The sequence below is a fragment of the Eptatretus burgeri genome, chromosome 10 (assembly GCF_056783735.1).
Source record: "Eptatretus burgeri isolate ZD-2024b chromosome 10, Ebu_testis_v1, whole genome shotgun sequence".
Lineage (NCBI taxonomy): Eukaryota > Metazoa > Chordata > Myxini > Myxiniformes > Myxinidae > Eptatretus > Eptatretus burgeri.
Genome location: NC_140970.1, coordinates 20,214,776 through 20,241,720, shown reverse-complemented (window position 1 = coordinate 20,241,720; position 26,945 = coordinate 20,214,776). Strand labels below are relative to the sequence as shown.

At 42.5% G+C, this 26,945-nt stretch overlaps 1 protein-coding gene and 1 long non-coding RNA gene across 5 annotated transcripts in view; one reads left to right on the top strand and one right to left on the bottom strand.

The window, feature by feature from the left end:
* Positions 1–26,945, top strand: part of LOC147018040 (contactin-2-like) — a 403,524-nt gene that overhangs the window by 97,371 nt on the left and 279,208 nt on the right. The window lies entirely within an intron of this gene.
* LOC147018041 (uncharacterized) lies at positions 1,507–24,936 on the bottom strand. Its single transcript, XR_015062785.1, has 3 exons — positions 24,831–24,936; positions 2,424–2,570; positions 1,507–1,943 (listed from the first exon to the last, which is right to left on the bottom strand). It is a non-coding gene; the product is annotated as an uncharacterized LOC147018041 (long non-coding RNA).

The following is a 26,945-nucleotide window of genomic DNA, read 5'->3' as shown; positions in this document are numbered from 1 at the left end:
TAATTCAACACTGTTATTTACTGGAAATGGATGGGATGAAGTGAGTAGTGGGTACTAATTAGAAAGCCCAAAGGGATGATCACTACTTCAATATATTCAAAATGAAAGATAAAACAGTTAAACAATAATTGTGCATAAATCATTAAAACAACATAAGATGCATTCGTGCAGAGATGCTTTATAAATCTAAAGAAGTAACACTAATGGGAATTACAAGTTGAGTCTGACCATACCATAGGTTATTATGTGCATTTGGGGTAACCATATTATAGAAATATGTGTCAAGCAATAATGAGTCTTCAGCATAAAACAGGCAAGATGTGTTTGCCGGGCATAATTATGAGAAAAGATTACGTGAGTCAGACATTTATATATTAGAAATGAGAAAATGATGTGAAGGTCATAATGAAAAATTAAGGTAATTAATGAAACCGTTACATGGAACGTAATGTTCATCACAAAACCATAAATATCAAAAGGGCATCTTGGCATGGTGTAAAGTCTTGTGGCTAAATTATGCAAGAATTTTATATACTTATTTAGTGTTGTCAAATTCTTCTGAAGTATTTAGGATAAATGAGACACATGAGAAACAATAAATCTCCTCTCGGAATTGCATTTGCAAGTGGTGTCATTTGGTGGCCAAAGCTGAAAGTCAAGTTGAGCAGAAATGTGGAACCTTCATGGTGTTTGGCATACTTTATGAGAATGTTACAAGATTTCAGGCTGAATTTGCACTTTTGCTTCTCTTCACTGACAAAGAGGAACCACTTTCCAACAATCGTTCTTTTCATTTCACATGTTGCGGCAGCAGTTGAGCAAAATGCAAGTCTTGTTTGATTCAGACTTGTTTAGTTAAGTTGTTTGTTTGAGTTGTTTGAGTTGAGCAACTCTTGTTTGATTTGAGTAAAATGCAACCTGTGGAACCAACTTCGACATTCTCTTCAATCTCATTCTTCCCTCCAGGTCGTCAAGGCAGCTGTTCACCATCATCTCAGATCATTCCCATTCCAAAACCATGATCTTTTCGATCCCTGTTAACCCATCCCCCTTACCCCACCCCAATCCCTTCTCCTTTCAAATATCCAGTTTTCCTTCCTGAGAGTTTCTTTCTATATCCATATTTTCTACTCTATGCATCCTCACCTGTCCCCCATTCCTCCCCTCCTACCCTCTCTACTGTGCGCTTTATCTTGTTGCGTCCTGATCCGTTCAGTGTCCGAGTACTCGCTCTTCCACAAGCCTCAATTATGTATTCAAAAAACAAGTTTTAATCATGAACATACCATGGTCCGCCAAAAGTTGTGACTATTTCAAACAGCAATGTGGGAAACCACAAGTATGGTGTCCTGAATATATAAGATGGAAATGAAAGAACACATTTTGGAGATTGTTCACAATCTATTTAGTGAAAATCACATCCAGTAAGTGACTGCCACGGGCATCCACACAAAATTATGCCTGCTGCCCAACACACTCCATAACTGATGCCAGTGTTTCCAACTGAATGTTAAGGATTTCTCCACAAATATTGTCCTTTAGTTCCTGTAAGCTCTAGGGTTTTGTTCAGTTTTCATTATCACATCCTTTTTCATAGTCTGACACAGTGAAGTCTTAGAAATCTGCAGTTTATGGGATCGCCATTTACACGATTTATTTGGAGAGTGCATGAGGTCTCCCTGGACAGCCACAATGTTTGCTGCAGTTCTCACTGACCCTGGACAACCTGACACTTTTTGCATCTGCCACTGAACCAGTCTTTCTGAATGCTGTCACCCATCTCCTTATGGCTTTGTCTTTTTGTGCTCATCTCACATCGTGTGCTCTTCGGAATTCATGCTGTGCACACAACACTGTGACCATTTCGGAAGTACAGCTCCACAATCAGTGCTTTCTGCTGAAGTGTCCACTTATTCATGATAAATTCAATGCTCAAGGTTAACCTGCAACAGAAAACAAACAATTAGTACATTGCCTTCAGCACAGTTTACAATGAAAATAGTCGACTTTTGGCGGACACTGTATATAATAGCCCAGCGGATAGGTGATATTTTTTGGTCACAATCATTCAAATGATAAACAGAAAATTTTGCACGTATGTTCTTTTTTGGATCACTTTTTCATGAAAAACGTTAACCACTGAATTATCCAAGATGGCTGCCATTGATGGCTTTGAATGATACTATTCACATAAAAATTGACAGAATTGTCCAATTTGAATAATGTTGGGGTCAATTCACATGTCTTTAATGAGCAGAAACTGATTTTGCAACTTCCACACCTCTCGAATGAATGACTTCATCATTTCTGGTTGTTTTGATTAAATTTTTTGTTATTTTCATTATGTCTGCACTGGATATATTACCTAATAGTTTGGGTGTAGTGTAGTTTGGGGTGTAGGTGTGTAGTAGTAGAGCCATTACTTTTGCTTCAGCAGTCAGCCAAATCTCTTCGATGGATAACTGGCATGAGTCCTCACTGCTGACCCAGCACTCACTTCTGGCTCCAAGAAGTTGCTTGTGCACAGCAATGGCGACACTCCAGTCAACTATGTTGGCTTGCAAGTTAACCTAGGTGAGGGTAGCATGAAGAGGGACTCTGTATGTGAAGTAGCATGCGCATCTCCAACAGTAAGATATGGATATTTGCAGCAGAAGATATACATATATATATATATATATATATATATATATATATATATATATATATATATATATATATATATATATATATTGTTACGTTTGAGGGGGGAGGGTATGCATTCAAAGGGTAATTAGGATGTTTAATTAGGTATGCCATGCTGTTCGAGTTTACCAGGATCTCGATGTAATAAGTTGCAATTCAGTGGTGATAAGTTGTCTAGTAAATGTTCATTTCTTCAAGGGGGAAATGATAATTGTCACGTAATTAGATAGGGACACGGTATAGGGTAAGTGTGTCTGCGTAAACCCCTTTTGGTATTCTCTGGAGACTGGCCGTGACGTCACAGGACAGTGCAGCGGATGGCTCCGCCCCGTGATCACGATTGGCAGAAGGCGACGGCGGTGGGCCAATAAACGGCTCGATTGGAAGTGACGAGGACAGGAGGATAAAAAGGTTCTGTTCGGGGTAGAAAAGAAGAGGAAGAAGATCGGGACAAAAACGATCGTGTTTTTTTGGTGTAGAGGCTGTTGCGCGGAGAGCGTCCTTGTTGTTGTGCTGATTTGATCATGTTCTTCATCGTGTCTTGGAGCCTTGCTGAGCCTCGTGCCTCACCTTGGTTGGCTCTGGGGTTCTGCTGACTCGGAGTACGGGGTCGAACGGCGGGCGGACCTGCCTCCCTCTCCTGCTCGCAACTTGGCGCCAGAACTGGTTCCCTGGCGGCTGTGAGCGGACTTGGGCCAAGACCAGGAGGTCGACAGCACCACGGTTTCTCCTGCCCCCCTGACGAGAGCAAGGCCAGCTCGTCCGACGCCGATCCAGGGACAGTTGCATCCACAACACGGTCCAGCCTGACCACCAGAAATAGCTACGTTTTGTGTGTGTGTGTGTGTGTGTGTGTGTGTGTGTGTGTGTGTGTGTGTGTGTGTGTGTGTGTGTGTGTGTGTGTGTGTGTGTGTGTGTGTGTGTGCTTGGCGCCTTTGAGGGTTTGAGATCTGTATATTCATTGGAATTGTCTGTGTTTTTCCCCACGCCCGATCCCACACCATCCCGTCGAATTGCCCCGGATCCCTTTTCTTGCCGAGTCTTGTTATTTCTGGTCATTAGTAAAAACAAATAAACATCATCAACTCAGTGAAAAGCGACTCGTGCCACCTTCCTCGTCCCGTTTGCGGTAGAGCGATTGGAACCGCCATCTTTGGGTTAAATAAATAAACCACCTCCATCGTTTCGGCTCATTCTACATTGGCGGGACTGTTCAAGTCCCGTGGACATCACAATATATATATATATATATATATATATATATATATATATCTCTATTTTAATACCAAGCTTGCACACTAAAAATTCGGCTTGCCGTCACATGATCCTTATGAAATTGCTGTGGCACTTAGTGGACATGCCGACAATATTTGGGAAGTCTTGGCGTTCCATAGTACCACTTGTATTTTGCACAATGCGTATTTTTGTCATTCCCCGTTTGCGGTCTGTCGTCTGCTACCAGCTATGTTGTACTGCTATCCCGTGTATGTGCACGGGTATCGCCAATGGGGCGCGGTAATTTGGTCACAGGTAATTTGGTCACAGGAAACTTGGTCACTGTAAAACGGGCACAAGGTAATTTGGTCACAGTAATTCGGTCACGAGGTAATTTCGTCACAGTAATTTCGTCACAGTAATTTGGTCACAGTAATTTGGTCACAGTAATTCGGTCACGGTAATTTGGTCACAGTAATTCGGTCACAAGGTAATTTGGTCATGGTATTATCATTATTATTATTATTATTTATTCACTGCATTTAAGGCCAGTAAGGCCCATGAGCGGTAATAAACATTTTCATTTCATGGCCGGCGAATCTTGTTGGCATAATGACGTATTGACCAAGTTTACTGTTTACTATAATGGAATCGATTCTGTCTCTCTCAACTTTTAAATTCCGATTCCATTATAGTCGTCAGTAAATTTGGTCAATACGTCATTATGCCAACAAGATTTGCCGGCCATGAAATGAAAATGTTTATTACTGCTCTTGGGCCTCACTGGCCTTAAATGCAGTGAATAATAAATAATAACTAGCATAACCCACGCTCTGCGTGACATGTTGTGGTGGGTGTGTTTGAGAAAGGAACTGATGCAGAGTATCAGTAGTAATTTTACTTTAATGCAGTAAGTGGAATACGATTTCACTGTTTCAGAACCATTTTATTTACTTTTTTTGTACCATGCACCTCATATGGTCTTTGAGATAATGTAAGCCGAATATGACGTTACTCGAGCGCAGAACAAAGTCGAAGATAGCGCGACACGAAACCACAAACTCAGAAATAATATATAAGATAATAATACCGTGACCGAATTACCATGACCAAATTACCTTGTGACCATTTTACCGTGACCAAATTTCCTTGTGACCGTTTTACCGTGACCAGGTTTCCCGTGACCAAATTACCTCCATTCATCGCTAATATATATATATATATATATATATATATATATATATATATATATATATATATATATATATATATATATATATATATATATATATATATATATATATATATATATATATATATATATATATATGTATAGATATTGTTGCGGGCCGGAGGTCCGGTGGCGAGAACGACCGCGAGGTGGGGAAAGTTACTTCGTCTCCCACCAGACTCCTGGAATTGTAGGCCGTCGCTCACGGATAATTCCGTGAGGTGGTGGGTCGCTTAGCCGACCGTGGACGCCAATACCTCCACCGCGTAGCATAGGGTCTTTTTGTCTAGAACAAATTAACCTAATTAACCACATGGTGTTGTCTAACGGGAACCACACCCTCGGTACGTCTTGCCCGAACTGGATCACTCCACTAACTACCAACTATACCTTTCCGGTTCTGATGCAGCCGAGCGGACCCACCAAGAACGTACTGGCTCGGATGAACAGAATATCGGGGATAAAGACCCGGCTAAAAACTTAGATCCGAACCATGCTGGACCAATGAAGGAAAAGACGAAAACGAACTGGGAACATTTCTAATAATAATTTATTTACAATGAAGCGATGAAAGTTATGTGGTACAGGTTACAGGTTTATTGGGGTGTTATGCAGGGGAAGATGAGAGAAAGATGTCGTGCGACAATTTTGCAGCAACTTATAAAGCAGCCACAGAGCAGACTTGGCAAGATTTACAAGGTTCGAATAACTTGTACAGTTCTACTTAATGGACGGCACCACACACTCAGACACACACTCGGACAAAATAAACCCACTTGAAGGCAAATGACTTTTGTAGCCAGGGAGGGAGGGAGTTGAGGTCACAGTTCTCAGTACCTGAGTTCCGGGGAAAGGGATGCTCTGTGGAACGGCACCTGACAATGGTCGCGCAGCTCGGCCCACAGCCACACGTGTGGAGTTTGTGTGTGAGTGGAATCCAAGGCAGCCAGGATCATTGGGTATCTCCTGCGATGAGGCTGAGTCTTTGGGTCTCTTGGCACTCTCTCACTCTCAACGAACGACCCCCAAAGAACTCCTTGGATCCTCCACAGATCTTTCTTGAAACAATCCTGGTCTGAGACAGGATTCGGGCTTCCAAGCATTTGTTGCAGTTTCGCTTCTTTTCCAGACCCCCAAAGAACTCAAGACTCCAGCACAGAACGAACTGTCTCAGCACAGAACGAAATCTCCGAACTCCAAGCACACCACCCTGAGGATGGTGTCGTCATTATCCATCTCTCTCAGCGGGGAGGGGCCTTGGTGAAACTGACATCACTGTCCGCCTTGATTGGATGGGGCTTCCATGGGTCTGCCCTTTCTGGGCGGGATTTTGGCCATACCAGGAAGTCCGCCCCCTCCACACGTGCGGACTCGCCAAAAAGGAACTACTGTAAGAGGAATTTGCCTCAAACAGTGAGTCGCCAGTTAGGCAAGTACGTGAACCCGTGGTTGTTCAGCCCACGCACGAGTAGCAAGCATGAGGATGGGCAACCAGGCAGAGGGTACCGTGGGTTGTCGTGGATTTACCTTTGCGATGAAATGGAGTGGGGATGAAAAGATTTATTAATCTAACTAAAATTAACATTGCAACGCACCCCTTTAATTTTCCCACTAAACACAAGGAAGGGATCTGTCTACACAGATACTTATTGGAATAACTGACTTGGGACACCTGTATGTTTTATGTATATGGTTCTTAGAACCGTAACAATATTTATATATGTGTGTCAACAAAAAGATATGGATATTTGTCGCTAATAATTAACATTAATGCCACATTCAGGAGGATTATGCTCGAAGGAGATGTCACATTCAGGAGGAAATGGAGTTCCCTCATCTCTTCTTCCTGTCCAGGCTGGAATTCCTCAAGGCAGCGATCTCGGCCCTGTTCTTTTTCTGGTTTTCATCAACGATCTCTCCGACTCTCTGGAAAATTCTCTTTATCTCTTTGTTGATGACTACACCCTCTGCCGTGCCATCTCTCATCCATCAGACTGGCAAGCAGCAGCTTCATCGGCCACTGCAGATCTGGGTAAAATCACAAATGGTCCAACACGTTGAACATGTCTTTCAATCCAGTCAAATCTCACATCCTCACGATGTCTCTCCAAAAGGACCATTTGGCAACCCCCCCCCATCCATTTTCTCAACAATCCTCTGGAAGAAGTCCTTTCTTTCAAGTTTCTGGGTCTCACTATCTGCTATGATCTTTCCTGGGAAAGCCACATCTCCAACCTGACCTCCAAAGCCAGTCGCCGACTGGGAATCCTCCATTGTGCAAAGTCCTTCTTCGGCCCACCTGAGCTCCTGACCACATACAAAGCTTTTGTCCGCAGCCTCATGGAGTACTGCTCTCCACTCTGGGCTGGTGCTTCTGCCTCCCACCTTTCTTGGCTTCACGCTGCGGAAACTAAGGCATTTCGGATCATTGGCATCTCCCGCGATGAGGCTGAGTCTTTGGGCCTCTCACTCTCTCACCACAGTCAGGTCGGTGATCTTTCTGACTTCTTCTGTCTACTCTCTGGTCTCGCCCCCCCTGCTGTGTCTGCGATTTGTCCCCACCATATTTCCACATGGCGCTCAAGGTCCGCCAACAACCCTCTTCTGGTAAAACAAAAAAAACATCACGAATCACTGCTCACCTTCACTCTTTCATTCCTCTTTTTCCCGCCTTTGGAATAAACTCCCTCACTCTGTTCAAACCCATTCTTCCCTCCAGGCCTTTAAAACAGCTGTTCACTGCCACCTCGTATCATCCCCCATCCAAATCCTCGATCTTTTCTACCGCCATTCATCCACCCCAAACCCACCTCCTTCAAATTCTCTGCTTTCCTTCCTGAAAGTCCCTGTAATGTCCATCTTGTATACCCCGTGTTCCCCGCCACATCCCTCTCCCTTCCACAGATCTCCTCATGTCTCTGTTTTCCACTGTTTTGTCCTTCCCCTCCAGCCCCTCTTGTCTCATGTCCCACTTGCTGTGTGTTGTGTTTGCTCTCATACGAGCCTCGACAAGGTTTTTCAAAAAAAAATATGAGTGAATGTCGATGCACTTCCAGGGCACACTGGAAACATCGCTACTCTGCAACTCAGCATGGTGTTCAGTGTCAGCTAATTAACAAATAGGAGTAATTTAGTGTCCCAAATGTTATCTAATTAACCCAATAACAGTTGGATAACCATACTTTAATTGACAGGAAATGCCATTATGGAAGAGCCAGGACAAGGATGATAGGGCTTTTATCATCGGATGGTGTACGGATCACCCAGTACTTAAACGACATGGGATGAACAATCATGTTAGGTGTCGGGAAACTGCATTAACCTCGTTGAATCTCATACCAGAAAGTGCATACGTTCAAAGATTCTAAAAGGATAACGACTCTGCCTTAAACCATTTATCTACACTCATTCTGCGGCTTCTGTAAGATGGTCCCACCATTGAAATGGAAAATTGATTTGAGTAAATGTTGCCTTTGCTGGCAGGACAAAAACTACAAGGCCTGAAGTCACCCCCAATCTCTTATAATCCAGTCTGATGGGTTCCTATGTTTCAATATGTAGTATTGAAACAAATGTTCCTATTTTAAGCCATAATTTTGCCACCAATCATGCTGGATACAGCCAGACTAGATGAAGGTGATGGTATCGAAGAAAGTTGACAACTGTTACAAATAAGCTACAAAGAGCTGGAAAAAGAATGTTTACTGCTGAATTTACCCATGAGGAAAGCTGTCGGAAAATGCAAAGAATGAGAATTAGTTCCAAATAATCTCAATGTTATTTTTTATGTGAGAAAGAAGCCCCCAATCTCTGAATTGAGAGAAGCCATGACCATGCAACTAAATCATCGATTGAATGAATGTTCCTGGAATATCAGTGGGAGGCTTCTGACAATACTAACTGGTGAGGATGTTGAGGTGCAGGAACTGAAGCATCATCCTGTTTGCTTGGTGGGCCTGTATGACAGAAAGAGCTCATCTGAAAACCTTACAACATGAGCAGAGCAATCAAAGCTCATCTGGAAGAGAAGTGTATTCACTGGTATTTTCTGAACTTGTCACCTACATCACAAAGAGTCTGCATGGCTGACATGTGATGTGTATGCTGAGACATCAGATGTCTTCGCGAAGCTCAGTCGATATCCACCAACGATGAGAGATGATGACTTCCAGATTCTGGTCAAATTTGTCATCGTGGTGTATGACAGGTCCATTGCAACTAATAATGTTAATGTGGCATGGCTGAACCTATTTGCCAGAAAGAAAAGGTCTTATGAATCAATACCATCAACTCAATTTGCCCTCCTTCAGTATACCTTCCTACCAGGCAGGATGCATATGGAGTCTGTCAAAAGTGTGCTCGTCAGAAGTTCAGAGCCCTGCCAACTGGGGAAGGATTCAACAAAATGAAATGTGGCATATATGCTGGACTACACTTCCCCGATTGTGGCATGTTGCCAGGAACTCACAATATGTGGATGCAAGACAATGCCATGGAAGGTGAAAATGTAATTGATTTAGCCTCATCTGCACAGAATGATTTAGTTGCACATGTCAAGTCAAATTTTGTATCAAATAACTGATCAAATCCAACACTGGAGTATCAGGAGGAAAAAACAGACATTGATGGAGTCATCAGGAGGAACCTGTATAGGATTCGGGTTTCAGCTGCTACTCCTACACCCTCAAACCCATCCAAGCGTATCCATATGAACCTTGCAAAACTATTTGCAAGATTCACCCTCCATAAACAAAGAAAAACTGGAGGGGGAGCACTCGGTGGAGTGCAAAACCTCCGCCAATACTGCTAGGTCATTCAAGTGAACCTGATATCCTATTCATTCAATTTGATGTCAACAGTGCTCACAAAGTTATAGTTTGCAACTTTCCCTTTTACTTTTAACATTTACATACTCAATTCATTCGTCATAACTACATTCCTTGAGAGAGAAATTGATTTTACATGGGTATATCCACCTGAAGTTCCAAAATCAGCCGCAATTATAATTTTTGCATGTTTTTTGTTGGAAATCACTTATAACATGTAGAAATGCAAAAAAAAAAATCGAAATTTTGTTGAAAAAAATTTGAAAATTTTTTTTTTCTCTTACAATTTTTTTTTTGGGGGGGGTTGGGAATCACTTAAAACATGTAGAAATGCAAAAAAAAAAATTCTAATATTTTTTCAAATTGGCCGCCATAGTGGCCATATTGGATTTTGGACAAAGTCCAAAATCTAATGGCATGATCCTTGGACCAGACCTAACCTCCCCAGCCCCCCCCTACCAAGTTTCGTCGAAATCCGTCGAGGAGTTTTTCCATAATACTGTTCACAAACAAACAAACAAACAGAAAGGGGTGAAAACAGTCACCTCCATCCATCTTCGATGGCGGAGGTTAAAAATGAAAGGGAGATGGAGAACAAAAGTAAGAAAGAGAGATGGAGCACAGAAAAATAACAAACACACTCACTCACACAAACATGCACACCAACAGAAAACACCCACAATACCTACCAACAGAAAGCATACAAACCACACAACAACAAAAAGCACACACCACTCCCCCCCCCCCCCCCACATCAGAAATACCTTACCACTTCTTACCTTACCTCCACAGAATGTACACAGGAATCCACCAGCACACACATCAATACACAGTCCCTCTATTTATAATGAAGATCCATTTCCAGTCAACACTCACGACTCGCTTCCGGTTTAATTAATTAATTATTGAAAAAAAACATATTACCGATTACTTTTTATTATTATTACTTCACACAACTTCCATTGCTACGGGAGCCTGTTTACACGAAAACCAACCAAAATTAACCAAAAGATTACAATGACATCTAAAAACCTTACATGACAGAATTAAACTCGAAGCACAATAACCCCTCTTCAACATGATGGAATACATCTTCTGAGCACAAACCACAAAATCATCCTTAACAGAACAAATTCTAGCAAATCTAATATGCTGAGATGAAAACACATTGCAGCCTGTCTTTACTGATACATCACTACAGTAGATTGAAACAGATACAAGACAAGAGGAAAACTAAAATAGTCAAATTTATTATACACAAATGTACTAAAACAATTATTTCCAACTCTAACACATCCAGATATTCCATGACATCATTACCACTCTTATCTGATACTAGGCTTTCTGGATAAATCCTGTGAATCAGCCTATCAAAAAACTTTGTGACATGTCAGCCTTTCAAAAAACTTTGTGACTTTGTGACACAAAAATATCATCAATATGGTGACATGTAGACAATATTTTTGCGATACCAAACTTCTTCTCCTTCATCAGCTTCTGCACAAATGAAAACACAATAAACAAGGAAAATGTCTGCTAATATGGGGCTCCAGTTCCCTCTCATTGGAATGCCTTTTATTTGTTGAAATATTTTCCTGCTAAAAGATACAAGTGTTAAACAAAATATAATTAAGAGCATCATTAAATTTGTGTTGATCTAAACAATTAAAACTCATTTTTTTCTTAGAAATGAATTACCCATCAAACCTGACACAAAATACATATTATATGTATGTTGTATACCTGATGTCTGATTTATCTGCACCTGATACCTGATACATATTTTGAGCTAAAAACTTTATTAATACCACTGGAGAGTGCATCCTTAACCAGTGTTAAATGTAAATTTCTTTCCAAGATAGAAAAATCAAAAACATCAACAGATTTAATATTGAGGAATCTAATCCTTTCAAAAACTCGAAAGTGGAACTAATACTCCAGAAAGTGTAAATACCAGAATTCTTACAAATTGCGAAACAATATTTCCTAAATTGCTCCCTAACCACTCGTAAACCTGAGCACTCATAAATTGCTGTGCATAATCATGGACATTAAGCAGGTTTTAGATAGTAGAATTGCTGAATCAGTCTTGGTACACTCTAAAGTCACACGACAGACATTTTGGTTATACCATCATTACATGCATGATTTACATTGCCTTCAGAAAGTATTCACACCCCTCAACTTTTGTCACATTTTGTTATGTTATAGCCTGAATTTAAAATGGATTAAATTTTTTAAAAAATTGTCACTGATCTACACAAAATACCCCACAATGCCAAGATCAAAACTTGTTTTCAGAAATTTTTACAAATGCATTAAGAATGAAAATCTGGAATGTCTTGCATCCATAAGTAATCAACCCCTTTACTATGTCAGTCCAAATTAAGCTCAGGTGCATCCAACCTCCTTTGATCATCCTTGAGATGTCTCCACAACTTGACCGAAGTCCACCTGTGGCCAATTCAATTGAATGGACATGATTTATAAAGAAACACATCTTTCTATATAAGGTGCCACAGTTGACAGTGCATGTCAGAGCACAAACTCCACCATGAAGTTCAAGGAACTGTCTGTAGAACTCTGAGATAGAACAGTGAGGAGGCATAGATCTGGGGAAGGGTATAAAACAGTTTCTAATGTTGAAAGTACCCAAGAGCACAGTGAGCTCCATCATTAGGAAATGGAAAGAATATGGAACTACACAGACTCTTCCTAGAGCTAGCCATCTGACCAAACTGAGCAACTGGGCCAGAAGGACCTTGGTCAGAGTGGTGACTAAGAACCCAATGACCACTCTGATAGAACTACAGAGTTCCTTGGTTGAGATGGGAGAACATGTTGGAAGAACAACAGTCTGCAGCACTTCACAAATCTCGACTTTACGGTAGTGGCCAGTTAGAAGCGACTCCAGAGAAAAAGGCACATCACAGCACGCCTGGAGTTTGCAAAAAGGCACATGAAAGACTCTGAGAATATGAGGCAAAAGATTGTGTGGTCTGATGAGATGAAAGCTGAACTCGTTGAGCTGAATGCAAAGCACTACGTCTGGCAAAAACCGAGCACAGCTCATCACCAATCTAACACCTTCCCCACCGTGAAGCATATTGGTGGCTGCATCATGCTAAGGGGATGCTTTTTAGCAGCAGGGACTGGGACACTTGTAAGGATAGAGGGAACAATGAATGGAGCAAAATACAGGCAAATCCTTGAGGAGAACCTGCTTCAGAGTGCAAAAGACCTGAGACTGTGACGAAGATTTACGTTCCAACAGGACAATGATCCCAAGTTTACAGCCAAAGTAACACTGGAATTACTTCAGAACAAGAATGTGAAGTCCTTGAGTGGCCCAGCCAAAGCGCAGACTTGAATCCCATTGAGAATCTGTGGAAAGACTTGAAGATTACTGTTCACCAACACTTCCCATCCAACTTGACAGAGCTTGAGCAAATCTGCAAGGAAGAATGGGAGAAAATCCCCAAATCCAGATGTGCAAAGCTGATATAGACATACCCAAGAAGAATCGAACGTGTAATCACTGCCAAAAGCTCTTCTACAAAGTATTGACTCAGGGGTTAAATACTTATTGACGCTAGACATTTCAACTTTTCATTTTTAATCAATTTGTAAAATTTTCGAAAAACATGTTTTCACTTTGTCATGATGGGGTATTTTGTGTCATCAGTGAGAAAAAAATTTCATTTAATCCATTTAAATTCAGGCTGCAACACAACAAAATGTGAAAAAGTCAAGGGGTGTGAATACTTAAGTCACTCGATGTTGAAAATGACATTCGCGTAGAAATAAACATTTATCTTGAATTCATCGCTTTTAATCTGAATATAATTTTACTCTCCACATTATTAAAACTGGAACTTTATTTGTAATCTACATTATATTCCAGATTAATGCCGCATTACTTGTCATACTCGTATGACGGTACAAATGTTACTTAATAAGTTGCATAATTTCCATCAAAGGTACCAAAAATAATAAAAAGAAATATCAGAGAGCTTGAAAGTTGCAAAATCAAATTCAGCATTGTTAAAAACATGTCAATCGACACCAAGATCATTGAAATTGAACAAGTACTCTGTCAATTCTTATGTGGAAAACCATAATCCAAGGCATCATTGGCAGCCATCCTGAAATAATGGCAGCCTTCTTGGAATTTTAGGTGCCTTACGTTTTTTTTTTTCTTTCTAAAAGAGTGATACAAGGACACACATGAAAAAAATTGGTGCTTGAATCACCATTTGAATGCCAGTTTCAATTATTTGCTGGTTTATAATATTCACAGATAAAAGAGGAGAATGACAAAAAAAGAAATGTTCGTTTTCTTCTGAGAATTTGCAATTTGGAATCGTTTTCCAGAAAAGGTACTTGGAAGTTGACAATGAAAACTTAAAACGTACAGCATTATGTAAGTATCTGGAAGCAGGTATGGTGTCTTATCGAAGTGTAAAGTGGCTTCATTAAGTTGGCTGACCTCGTATGTTAGTTTGCTGATATAAAGAAGAAAATTTTGTTGGTGTTGGTTCTGGCCTGTGTGTGGTACTTCGGTTCTGCATCCTGCAGCAGATCTGATAAGTGCCACACTGTGCTGTGTGAACAGGGTGTTTCAGTTCTATGGAAAATCAGAAGCACCACCATGTGTTTCTCTTGCTTGAACCTTCCACTACCTCTGAAATCCTTCAGCTGGGTTTACTGATGATACAGGAGAAAACATTTCCAGGAAAGAAAAGTTGATTTGGGGAGGTTGTTGAAGAATCATCTTCACATTTGAGCACGCCTGTCTTGCTTTCTTTGGTTGAGGTGATGACAGGGTACTCCACTGAGATGACTGATGCTTAGTCTCGGGGTCGGAGCGATAAACCCAGGTCTCTTGCGTCATTCCCAAATCTTGAGTCAAAATCGTAGCATGTGCCATAGGAGATGTCAACTTCTTCCGCAACTGAACAAATCATCATTGGTATACTGTATTACCATGAATCATGTCACAAACACGAATGACTGATTCCTCACTGTGCAAGGTTGATGCACAGCCAGAACGTGGATCATCATTGATGGAAGTTCAGCCACTTTTAAACAAACCACTCAAATGTTTTCGAACGGCTGAGAGTTTCATCCCCAAATGTGGTTTTTAACATTTCACAGGTTTCCGTCGCCGTTTTGCCGAGTTTCACACAGAATATTATGCACATACATTGCTCATTCAAGTCAGACATTTTCTCATAGGACAGGAAAATAAACACGCCTGCACACAGTGTGTCATGCAAGACTGAGACAGGATGGGGGGCGGGGGGGGGCTTCCTGCCAAAGGTTTGATGTCAGTAAGTGTTGCCAACCATACTACTTGTTTAATATCCCATTTGTATACTTCATTTCCCTGCAATAGATTTAGTCCTGGAACCTTTTGATCACACCTCACATACGTAGTATACAGTCTGTAACGTTTTGAACATTGATTGCAGTGGTACATTCTTTCTACAGGGTGCCCCACAGAAAACCAGGAAATTTGAGATTTTGAGATTTATTTTGCCATATTTTACCATATCAATAAACTCAATTATAATCAAGTGTATCTTTGTTTTACACTACATCTAAGTTTGTTTTTGTTTTGTTTTAAATAAACTGTACCAAATTTCCTGGTTTTCTGTGGGGCACCCTGAGGAACAACAATGGGATTTTAAGTCATCACCTTCACTTGTTGGGTAATTTTTGGACTTGATAACAGGTAATAAAACTACTAATAGACAAACATAACCATCCTTGACCATGTTTTGGAACGTCAGCCAAGGCCTCACTTTTTTTTTTCTTCCTTCCTTACTTTTTCACCTTTATTCCCTTTTAAATTCGTTTTTTCTGCAACCTCTTGAGTGATTGATGCAAGACTTTAATCATAGGAGTGCCTACCCATGGAGAATATTTTTTTTTATTTCAACAAAGTTACATGATGATTGGATGGAAAATATGCCTGGTGTTGGTTTAATGGTTAGGGTGGTGGGCTTGGGATCCGAGGATCCTGAGTTCAAATCCCCCTCGGCTGTTGAATTAATACCAGGTGGGTTTGACTATGCCTGTCATCTTTCCGAGATCGGGCAAATGAGTGCCAACTTGCTGGTATCCTGTGTCAGATTGGCGACCCGTCCAGGATTTGCCCGATAGCCAAGGAGACTGCTTAAGCAGCACCAACATTCTGCACGGAGTATGGTCCCAATGGATGGATGGATGGACAGAAAATGCGGGCGGCGTTTCCAAAAATCCATTTTCTGCAGGTGTGGGATGCAGGGCGTTTCACGTAGCAGGGATAATCGACCTCCCTTCGCTTGGCCTCGGCTGAATAATCTGGACTTGATAATTCCCAAGATAATAAAATGCATTGTCGCTTCCTCACTCTATAACTGCTGACCTCTACTTACTTGAGTTCGGCTGTTACGTTAAAGCCACTACTCATGCTTATGTGGGTGTGCTTCAATCAACCATTTTTTCTGTAAATAATTTGTAGATTGTTCCATGTTATATATGTTGTTGTTTTCATTAATTTATACCATTTTGTCTTGATTCTAGAGATGTGACAGGGTTTGCACTTGAGCATGACATCATTTTAAAGTTCCATTTTTAATTGTAATTTTAATTTCACGATTGATTATCACAAGACAGGTTCTTGGGTACAGTAATTATTTTTGTACAGTGACATAGCGGAGTTTTGTGAGGCCAATTTTCCAAATGAATTGTTGGAGAGATAAATAGGAGGTTTTCTCAAAATATTATCTGATGGTTAAATAGATTTGACATTTCTGAATAAAACTTTTTTTGGTTTTGTCTCATTTGTATTTCCCATCCAAAATATGTTAAAGACCAATTGCAACATTCATATAAAAGAAAATAAGGTGCCTCGCTAGCTGTCTGGACTAAATAAAACACCACCTGTGCATTTCAGCCTGAAAATTTGTGAGGCCCTCAGAAGTTTGTCATACACTTCTCTGTTAAACAGACAAAACAAAATGATGGTCAAAGTTTGCCGTTCACTTCTATTTTCAGTTTTTATCTTGCCAAAACGAAGTTTTTGCAAGATATGTTAGTCAGCTTGTATGTTTTTTTTTGTTTGTTTGTTTGTTTGTCTGTAATCACGTATAAAAAATTCTGCAGAGCACAGTTATCATCAGAAATTTTTGTAACTTCGCATATCAGAGGCCTATAGAGGTCCCTTTCAGTGCACAAAATTTTGAAGGTCAAGGTCAAAGGTCAAGGTCACTTTGGCGCAAATCAGGGGAGTCGACGAAACCCTTATTTTTTGAGTAATTTTGATCGGATCGTCTTCAAACTTCATGGGAATATAGTTCATGGTCTGGCGCTCAGCTGATTAATTTTTGGTGGCGATTGGCCTTGACCTTCATGGTTAGCGCCTGAGGTCAAACATATTTGAACCCAAGGTCAAATTTTCAAGTTTTAGGAACCTCAAATTGAACACCTCGATGAGTGCTTTCTAGATATGTCAAGCTTGAGACATTATGACGTAATTTGGTGACGTTATGAGGCAAAAGCATATTTTCCATGGTTACTCTGTAGAACGATTCTCATCGGAATCTCTCGTAGGCAGATATTCCTCAAGGAGTCGCTCCTGGTGGATAGCAGCTCTGTTCACCTCAGTGTGACTTTAAAGAAGTCACACGTGGTCACCTTTTGGCAAGATACGGGTCACGCTGCGGGTGACATTGGTTTTTTTTATCACCTCTGACATCACACCGACAAATAATTTTTTGTGTGGTAATAGTTTTTCATCATTGGTAAAGGCCCGGTCACACCTTGACGTTTTAGCCAGCGATGGCAACGTATTAAAATGTATGTAAAACGCTGGCTTATGTTGAACTTTTGATGGTTTTTTTTAAAGATTCGGACGTATTCATAGCGACTTGGTCTTATGTATAACGCATTGGTAATGGACACAGAACGTTTCGTTGTGTTATAGATAACTTATACCAACGAATGCTGAACCTGTTGGCGGCCTACACAACCGATGCCCAACGATAGTCTAACTTAGGCAGAGCGCGTTGCACGCATTGCCGACGATGTCGTGACGTAGCCTATTAAAAGGCTGACACACAACGATTCGAATCATAACTGCCATAGAAATGGAAGTATCAACATCGCGGTCAAACCTTGGCGATCTTGCCAGCGTATGCCGACCTAAGAAAAATGTGTCTAAAACGTTGGGGCACATCAAATACGGTATGAGTAAGTTTGGTATACATGAGTAGAACACTAAAGTACGCTATCATACGTCGTAGTAAGTAGAGTACGTCAAGAAATTTTAAACATGTTCAAAATTTTACGATGTACTCGGCGTATGACACACGTTCCGCATGCGATGGGGATAAGTTTTACACACGATATGTGGACGCTTACACACGTCCACAAAGGCTACTTATAAGCTACTCATAAGTCGAAACACATCGCGGTAATGTCTTTTTTACGCGAAACTTATTTCTAACTTATGTTTGACGTGCTTTGAACCAATTCTTTACGTAGTCCCAACACACATCGACGTATGTAGACGTATTCCAATGACGTCTTCCGGTCGACAAAAAAAAAAAATTAACGTGTTTCTAGCTTACAACTGCCATATAAAGACGTGTTCCCAGCGGTTTTGGGAATTGGTATATAAAAATGCTGCTCATAAAAGGGGAACCCAACAGTGTTTTCGAGTCCTTTTTGAGTCGATGTCCATGTCAGCAGTAACAGTAACAGTATCAGTATTAGTATTAGTATTAGTATTAGTAGTAGTTTGTTCATGTTGGCAGTAGTAGGCGAGTGTGAGGGGGAGGGTGTGGGTTATGATGGATCGTCCTTGCGTCCGCGTGTCCACGGGTAGGAGACATCTTTTCACCATTGTTCGAAGTTCTTCGCGGCTAATTTTTTATGGGGCTTTTTCAACAATGAGCTATAGCTTGTTTTTACGATTTAGGTCTATTCATAATGGGTTGGACAAATGCACAATGAACTAATAATGTGCATAGAGCGCTTTGATTACTTATAGATACGATATACCAACGAATAATTATCGTGAAGCCGGCGTTCACAAACTATTCCCAATGATAGCCTAACTTATCCATATCGTGCGGCAGTTTATCTTTGCCGGTGACGTAGGGTTTGCTATTGATAGGCTGCCACTCAACGATTTAAATGGCTGCATCTCCACTATTGAAAGTAGACGCTTGCGCTCGACAATTGGATTTTTTTTACACTCAACGACTTTTAAACGGAACCACTCAGCTATTTTCATTGTTTGCAATAAACGATTTAAATTGCTGTCACTCGCCTTTGTTTTTTGACCCTGGGGTTTGGAAATTTGAAGCGTTTGTTCTGAACGTGTTAAAACGCTCAAACTCGACTATTTTAAATAGACGCTGCCGATGGACAATTGGAATCATAGCCAAGCTCGACATCGAAGTGTGAACATCCTCATCATGCAGAAGAAAAGTTTGAAGAATGCTGCAAATAAGTGTCCTGGCCGTGGCCGTGGACGCTGACGCAAGGACGATCCATTATACCGACGTCTTTCAGCCTATGAGTAACTTAAAAGTAACGTCTGTCGATGTGTGGCAACGATCGCGTAACGTGCCAACAACACATTAATCATAGGTTAGAATTAAGTTTGGGGTACGCTAAACATTACCTCAGCGTGTCTCAACTTATGATTAACTTACAAGTAGCATGTGTTGACGTCTGTCAACGATCGCAGACTGTGCATACAACTTGTGGCCAGCGTAGCGGAACGTGTGAGTCATACGCCGGCATACGTCGTGAAATTTCAATCGTGAAAAAATTTGAGGACAACCAAAAAGTACAACGTTTAAAGCCAACGTACAACGACGTATGGCAGTGTTTTTCAGCGTGCTCTCAATGTTATCAAAACTTATCCATAACGTATTCAACGTGTGCCAGCGTTTTAGAAAAGAATTTCCAAAATCGGCATACGTTGGCTAAAACGTCAAGGTGTGACCGGGCCTTAAGACTGATTTAAGACAAGCAAATACAACCCATCGCTTCGCTGATGGGAATATTGAGACTGGGGTGGGATGGTTGGGGGAACAAGGGCGGGTGGGGGAGCATGGAAGGGGGGGAGATCGAGGAAGAGGGGGAGAGCGTGGAGGGGGGAGAGTGAGGAAGGGGAGGGGAGAGTGAGGAGGGGGGTGGAGAGTGAGGAAGGGGGAGGAGAGTGAGGAAGGGGGGAGAGTGAGGAAGGAGGTTTTTAAAGCGAGCAATGCCTCACCACATTGCTACACATTCTGGGAGGTAGGTGGGAGTGAGAAGGAAGGGGGAGAGAGGGGAGTAGTGGGGAGGGGAACGGGGTGTTCTTGACTTGTATTTGGTATGGGGACTTGGGGAAAGCGGGAGGCAGGAGGTTTGTCCCTTCTGCCAGCATTAGTGTAGGATTGAACGAAATTGGGTACGTTTAAACAGCACGTACAAATGGGTCAAACTACTGGACGCCCAGAGACGTCGGTCGGGGGTGGAGGGGCTTTGGGAGGAGGTAAGCGTGAGGGAAGGGGAAGGGAAGGATGGGCATTTTCCTTCAATCGTAGAAAAATTTGCACGAGTGTTCATGCCTTTATTTAATTTCCACATATACGATAAGCTCTAGAATCTCTTAACGTGAGACTAATTGCGGAATTGATCCTAGCAGTAGTTCCGACTGCTAAAAAATGTGTGTCAAATTCACACATTCTTTGGCACCCCTTACTCTTGTTGGAAAGGAGGTTTGGGAGGAGGATAGTGGAAAGGGAGGGGAAGGCAGTTTGTGGTTAGGTGAAGGCAAGGCAGTGTGAGGGGAAGGGAAGGCAGCATGAGGGGTATGGAAGGGAGGGCAGCAGAAGGGGAGGGGAGGCAGCATGAAGGGCAGGGAAAGCAATGTGAGGAGAGAGGAACAGAAGGCAGCAAAAGGGGAGGGAAGGCAGCGTGAAGGACAGGGAAGACAGTGTGAGGAGAAGGTAATGGAAGGCAGCATGAGGGGAAGGGAAGGTAGCATGAAGGGCAGGGAGTGGAAGGCAGCATGGGAAAAGGGGCAGGCACTTCTTAACAGCCCCCCTCCCTCATACATGTTCCTCCAACCTCCCCGTTGTCCATGCTAACCATGCACGTGCATTGGTGATGTACTTATCTTTTCACTTGCACACATGCACGGATTTCCCCACACCTGCAATGCACGGTACGGCCCGTGTGGCTTTGGTTTGCACACTTAAACTCATCAATAACATTGCTGGTTTGTGAGGTGGGTAGCACATCCTTGTTGACTGATGTCAGCAAACGGCGAGAGGTAAAAATTACTCGGGGTTGCACAGCCAGAAACGTGTTGGACACAATATATTTTATATTTACTCCAAACCTTCGTGATGATTGCCCTTTCCAGGGCATCCTGATATGGACTGGACATTTGTCCCGACCAATCTTCCGATCTTTTGTCGTGTTTAGAAACTTGTGTATATATCTCTTAACGATATTCCCAGGATAACCATTCTCACCCGGGGGGAGGGGGGGGCGGTCTGTTCCAAATCGTCCTTCCGGAGAGACATAGTGAGAATTAATAGAGAATATTAATATTTTGTAATGAAAGCAGATTGCACAAAATGGTGAAAAAGAAAACTGCCTCCATAATTGCTGAAAAAAGGACCCCTGTGGACTATCGTTATCGCTTGCAAATGCAGCTTGCAGAGCTCGGCGATCCCATTGTTTAATTATTTTAATTACGATCAATGAAGTTATACTTTCTGCACATTCCTTAATCTTTTCTTCACTCAATATACGAGGGACAGTCAATAAGTAACCTTAAAATGACGATATAAATTCGAGAATGTAATTTGTGTAGTTTTAGACAACATATGTTATATCTATGGATAAGAGTCATGTTTTGCCTGTTTTAGATCTGGCAACATTGAGGGTATGACGTCAGGAGAGCAGTTCCAAGATGGCAGCTCCCTTAGAAGCATACAGCAGGGAGGAGCAACGTTCTGTCATCCGTTTTTTGGGAAATCAAGGTGTGATTCCCAATGAAATCTATCACAGAATGAAAATGCAATATGGTGACGCATATTTATCACTGCAGCAGGTATACGACTGGGACAGGAATTTTAAAAGTCGTGTCCAGTGTGGCAGACGCTGCTTACTTGGGCCGGTCTCACACAACTGACACACCAGAAATATTTGCAGGAGTTGAGCGCATGCTAAGGGAAAACCATTGCATTACACTGAATGAAGTGGTCTCCGAATTGAACATTAGCCATGGTTCAGCATATCGTATCATTCACAATATGCTGGGGTTTCGCAAAGTGTCTGCAAGGTGGGTGCTTAGACAACTCACACCCGAACTGAAAGAACTCCAATTTTGAACTTCCTGTCCCAGTCGTACACCCGCTGCAGTGATAAACATGCATCACCATATTGCATTTTCATTCTGCAATGGATTTCATTGGGATTCACACCCTCACTTCCCAACAAGCGGATGACAGAACTTTTCTCCTCGCTGGTGTAAGCTTCTAAGGGAGCTGCCATCTTGGAACAGCTCTACCGACGTCATACACTCAATGTTGCCAGATATAAAACAGGCAAAACATGACTCATACCCATAGATATAACATCATATGTCATCTACAACGACACACATTACATTCTCAAATTTATATCGCCGTTTTAAGGTTACTTATTGACTGCCCCGATTAGTTGTCTGAACAGTAGAAAAAGTAAAGTTTAATGCATTGCTTTAAATAAATACGCTAAGTGAAAAAAAAATTGCTGATTTGTTAGAAATTTTCAGATTTCACTGCAGATTTCGATTTAGTCCCCAAGATCCGATTCTCAAATCCGATATAATATTTTGATTATATATTTTAATTAGTCCGAGACCGGACAAAGTGGCGTGCACCTGTAATCCGGCAACTCGGAGGCTTGGGTTGGAGGATCGCTTGAGGACGGGAGCTCTGCGCTGGCCGCGCTATGAGATATAAAAGGGTGCAGGGCAGCCCGGAATCATGGCGAAACCCAATCCTTATCCCTGTGTCGTAAGAGGCGACCAGGGTTGCGTCAGGAAGGGCATCCGGCGTAAAACCTATGCCAAATCAGTATGCGGATCATAACGGATGATCCGCTGTGGCGATCCCTAACGGGAGCAGCCAAAAGAAGAAGAACAACTTTAATTAGTCTGAGAGAGTAGAACATGTTTCCAAATCAAGGCATGTTTGAATAGGTCAAACAAAATGGCGATTGAGACCCCAACAAGCTAACAGACGGCTGACCAATGATGACGCCTTGATAAAGGATGATTAAATAAGGCCGTTAATTATCTTTAAAAGGGGTGTTTTAATTAACCCAAACAAACAATTTTCAGTCATGCACTTCCTTGGAGTTCCCTTCGTATGCATGCAAAGTTTCGGGCTGCAAGGTTTCATTGTTTTGGAGTTATGAAGGTGGCACACCCACTGACTGATGCACAATGACATTTATTATTATAGATACCTTTGGATATAATGTGCTGGAGTGGAAGTGCATTAAATGCTTGGAAATTCAGGTGAGAAACTCTTCCATACAGCAGCATTTCAACTTGTTTATTGCACAAATAATGTCGATTATTTTGAAAGTCAATTATGCTTCCTGGAAAATGTGAGATACTTCAAAGTGCAATTTGCTCAGAATTTGAATTGCAATTGTTGGTGAGTTACGGAGATTTTCACTGCAAAATTTTCCATGACAGACAATGACAAATGTCTATGAAACACCTATTTTTTTTTTTTCTGTTAAGCTATTTTCCTAAATCTGTGTCAAAATTTCTCCCACGGAGCATCACCGAGGCACAAACAACTCCGGTTTTAGTGCTGCTGCCGAGTCGGATGACACATTACTAATAACGTTACGCTCGATGCAACACACCACGATCTGCACAGTTGAACAAGGAGTGGTGGTTAGAGAGCCAGCTTGCAATCAACACAGAGCCATATTTGATGCTTCTGCCTACACACCATGGTCAGCCTAAACTGTCGAGAATGACTCTAATTTTACATCTTGTCTTGTCTTGTCAAAGTAATCACTTTCGCAGCTCACTCTGGAAGCTATATTGGGATGGCTGAAGGATGACATGTTAAAAACCGAAGATGTTATTTTTGCCATAGCCTTAATGATTCGTTTTTTTCTTTTTTCTTTCACTTCACGCTCGAGTCAGCAGGTGATTGTATCATTCCAAAGACTTGTAGAGTGAACTCTTGAAATGCTGTCATAAATGGTGCAATCTGCTGTGCATAGTAGCTGATTCCAGATCCCTACAATTCTGAGGAAGGATGAAATTTGAAGGAAACAATCGGTTATGAGAGATGTGAGTTGATGATCACATCTCCTGAAGAATGTGGCAGGTGTTATTATGGTTGGAAATATGATGCTAATTAGATTTTTGGGTTTATGACAAGGAGGAGTTGATTCGATTTTGGTGAAGATGTGGTCCGGATCTGGTTTCGAGATTTTTTTTTCATTTCTACATTGATTCTTCACCATTGAGAGATTGGGACCAAAAACGACATATAGCACGATATCTCAAAACGTTGTGGATGGATTCGCATGAACCTTGGTTGATACTGTTGTGGTTACCAGATTCGCAAACCACCATTCAGGTCCCTTAGGTGAGGTATCTCGGTAAGTGCATGTGTAGTTAGGCCCAAACCCGTTGTCTAGTGGGAATACATGTCATTTATACGTGCTGCGACTCTTCAGGATAGCCGTTTTTCTTTTACTATCTTTATTTTGGACCAACCGCCATGATCACAACCACAACATCAACCACCGACCACAACCACCGCTTCACCACAACCGCCACGACCTTCACGTCACACCTCGCAACCGTAGCATCGCCACCGTTCTTGCCCCGCTGTGGGTACCGGTGTTGGATTCGTGCAGAGCGCGCGTCGAACAGCGTGTACAAAATCACGGATTTTGTGCTTCAAAACGGATCAAAAACGACACACGCCCACTTTTTGCCATCCAATCGGTGAGCGAGGGGCGAATTGGCCCCGCCCCCAGGGCGATCGATATATGCAAATTTGTGGATCAAAAAGCCTTCACGCCCACTTTTTCTCGGGCCAATGGGGAGCGAGGTGAAAGGTCAAAGGGAGGGGGTCAAAGGCGAAGTTACGGGGGGGGATAAAAGGATGGTGTTCGTCAGTCAAAAAAAAAGGAGAAGGAGAAGGAGAAGGAGAAGGAGAAGGAGAAGGAGAAGGAGAAGGAGAAGGAGAAGGAGAAGGAGAAGGAGAAGGAGAAGGAGAAGGAGAAGGAGAAGGAGAAGGAGAAGGAGAAGGAGTCGGAGGGGACGAGTGTGGAAGTCTGGAGCCCGAAGCCTGCAGTGGCTGGAGAAGCTGAAGAGAGTCGGACGAGGGGGTGCTCGCGTCGGTGCCAGGAGCTGCACGCCCGAGGGAGGCCGGCAGCGCGACCTGGCCGAGGTGGAGACGCACACCAGGGATAATAAAGATCCTCTATACCCCGAGCATCAGCAACCCCCTCCTGTTTCCCCCCGCGCTGAGATAGTGCGACCAAGGGGGCCCCTTTCCCACCCCCTACCAGACACCGTCCACGAGGCCCGCGGGTTGCGGGGCCATCGCCGCTCCGCGTCTCATCACCAGACGGGTAGGCCCGACCCGGTCTCGGCCTCAGGCCCGCCTCATTCTTGAGGATATTCTTTTCCTTGGTTTTGGGTATGTGTTGTCGGCGCCGTCTGTGAAGTAGAATTGTATAAGTGTTGCCGTGTGCTCAGTAGTCGGTATTAGCTCTGCACTGTGTTTTCACTTTTATATTTGCTTTTTGTGTAAATGGAAGTGTGTTTTCTTTTTTTTGTGTGCATTTGGTGGAATTGTATTTGTGTGCTTTCCGTTCGTCGCGAATAAATGTGCTTTATTGTTGAACTGTTCTCCCGCTTCGCTTCGTCTTTTCCCCCATTGAACCCTCATCTTGCTTCACGTAAAGGGTTGGTAGTGGGCTGAATACGCCCGATAATTAATCGAACCGTCGAGGTCGACGATAACACCGCTCGGTTATTCTGATAGTATGGAACGGGTCGCTTAAGTGGCCCGTGTCCGAAGTCGACCTGCGGCGAGGTGCGATCGCCCGGTCTACCCTCCGCGTGGGTACTTAGGTAGGTCGAATTTGGCGAGCAACCCTATCCCACGCGGGGGCTGATTGGCTCGATCGCGGTGAGACCGAAAGGTCCACCCGTGACTGGTTCCCGGCGTTAGTCCGAGAGGGTCACGACTGGATTGTCCGTCCGGTGGGCGACGTGCCGCGATTCGAGTTACGTGGCCGTCAGCACGCCGGCGGGCGCGGAATCCGCAACAATACTTTGGGTTTCTGATGGGGAAGAATTTATTCAATTCTGGTGAAGATCTGGATCCGGATGCGATAATTTTTAATTTTTTTAAATTGATTTTTCACCACTGAGAGATGGGGCCAAAAACGATGTATGGCATGATATTTCAAAAAATTGTGAAGTTATGATTAAAAAAAATAGGTGGATGAGTTGGTTAGGCCTAAGTCACATTTCCCATGGCGGCCGTGGGGTCTCCAAAATCTGCGGCCACTAGCAATTCTACGGCGGCCGCAGTATTTCCACGGTCACACAATGTAGCAGTCACATATGTTTTTATTTTTCGGGGAGCCGCACGGCGTGTTTATAAATTGTGGAGACCGAAAACGTGGGGGTGCCGTACGGTCTTTGACTTGATGTCGCACGGTGACCTTAGGGCGTCGCTGCGACGGCCATATAATTTTCAAGGCAGACGCAAGGAGACCTCAAGGTGCCCGCATGGCGACCGCAGGGGGGCCCTAAGGTGAACGTGCGTCCAGACGGACGGTAACGAGTGGGTGTATATACGAGTCCTTTTTTAACTGAAATAAAAATATACCAGTATATATAACTGAATATACAATAACTATAATATACCGTGGTCCCCCAGAATCCG